Genomic DNA, 1,974 nt, shown 5'->3' on the forward strand with positions numbered 1-1,974 from the left:
GGCGGCGGGCTCCAGGGCGCCATCCAGCGCGGGCTGCCCACTCCCTTCAGGGGCAGGGAGGGAGTGGAGACATGCCCCCATGCTTAGTGCTGTGGCTGCTCTCCGGCTCGAGTCCCATGGCAGGAGTGTATGAAGAGACACGCCCAGGGGTCTCCATCTTTGTGTCTGGAGCCCCCTGGGGAGGCCGCACTCTTGCTCTGCCGCCACCTTTGTTCGTGCTGGTTCCTCCTATGTGGTGACCCTCCACCCAAGTGCAGAGGGACCCCTTGCACCTTTCACCCAGTTTCCCTTTGGGGTGACATCCTTTCAAAGAGGCAGAGCAAAATCACAGCCAGGATATTGACGTTTATGCAGCCCCTGGATCTTCAGAGTTCCCCAGTTTTGCTTGTTCTCGTGTGTGTGTGTGTGTGTGTGTGCGCACATGTATTTAGTTCTGTACTATGTGTAGGCTTGTGAATTACCACCACATTCAAGACAAAGAATGGTTTGGCTAATGATGTTGAACTTCTTCTCATGTGTTCATTTGACACCTGAATAGATTCTTCAGTAAAATGTATGTTCATTTCCTTTGCCCATTTTCTGATGGTTTGTTTTTTGCTTTACTGTTGAGTTTTCAGATTTCTTTATCTTTTCTAGATATGTGGGTCAGATACATGTTTGCAGATTTTTTTTTTTCAGTCTGTTGCTTTCTGTAACTTCTTCACATAGGCTTTTGCAGAGGAAAAGTCCACTTTACATTTGTTAATTATTCCTTATCCCACATACTCATGCTTCATAGTTCAAGAACATGAGTTAGTGACAAACATCTATGTAATTCAGCCCAGAGAATAAAGCAAAGTGCTTTATATCCTGAAAGCACTTTGCACTCTGCAAGACACCAGGAGATGACTTCCTCATCTCCTCACACTCTTCCATGGGTCCTGGTTTCTGTAGGACTTTGATGCCTTGCCAGAAAGCCCTGGAAGCCACAGAGGTTGTGTCCTCAATAGGAATGTCAGCCTCCCCAGCGTCCTTCCTGGTGATGGAGCACAGAGCACAAGTTTTCAGTGTAGATGTCTAATTTGTCAGTATTTCAGTATCTGTCTTTACTTTTATGGAATGAGCTTTGTCAGGTCTGGAAACTCTTTGGCAAATGAATGGCTAGCCGTGCAACCTTACTGCGATGGAGGTCTAACCGTCGTCCCCAAATACTTTCCTGCCCCTTTGTGTGTCACCCCCTTCCCTACCCCTCATCCCCTGGGAACTTCTAATCTGTTTTCTGACTCTTTAGTTCTACTGTTCCTCACTTTGATTGGATTTGCATTTCCCTGGCAACTGATGTTAAACATTTTTTATGTGCTCATTGACCACTTTGCCTGTCTTCTTTTGGGAAAGGTCTGTCAAGTTTTTGCCCATTAAAAAAAAAAATTTACAGCCGGGCTCGGTGGCTCAGCCTGTAATCCCATGCCTTTGGGAGGCTGAGGTGAGTGAGGATTGCCTGAGCCTGCGGGTTCGAGACCTGCCTGGGCAGCGAGACCTCATCTCTACAATAAATCAAAAAATCAGCCGGGCGTGGTAGCGCGTGCCTGTAATTCCGGCTACTTGGAAGGCTGAGGCGGAGGGATCGCCGGAGCCCGGCAGGTCGAGGGTGCGGTGGCCGGAAGCGGCCACGGCCCTCCAGTCTGGGTGACAGAGTGAGACTCCAACTCAAAAAAAAAATTTATTTTAAAGATATGGGGTACAATTCAGAGTTAAGTATACAAATGGTCATTATAGGTAAAGTTTGGGCCTCACTTTGGTTCCCATGTCACCTGGTTTGAGATCAGGTATGCTTATTTATTTATTTATTTATTTATTTATTTATTTATTTATTTATTTGTTTGAATCAGAGTCTCACTCTGTTGCCCAGACTGGAGTGCAGTGGCCGCTCCCGGCCACCACAGCCTCGACCTGCTGGGCTCTGGCAATCCTTCCGCCTCAGCCTTCCCAGTAGCG

At 47.5% G+C, this 1,974-nt stretch overlaps 1 protein-coding gene across 1 annotated transcript in view; it reads left to right on the forward strand.

Annotated features, from left to right (window-relative positions):
• ANKRD27 (ankyrin repeat domain 27) overlaps nt 1-1,974 on the forward strand; it is a 52,070-nt gene that overhangs the window by 37,889 nt on the left and 12,207 nt on the right. The gene's annotated exons all lie outside the window — the stretch shown is intronic.

Source organism: Carlito syrichta, unplaced genomic scaffold (assembly GCF_000164805.1).
Source record: "Carlito syrichta isolate Samal-C Ts95f unplaced genomic scaffold, Tarsius_syrichta-2.0.1 Scaffold312007, whole genome shotgun sequence".
Taxonomy (NCBI): domain Eukaryota; kingdom Metazoa; phylum Chordata; class Mammalia; order Primates; family Tarsiidae; genus Carlito; species Carlito syrichta.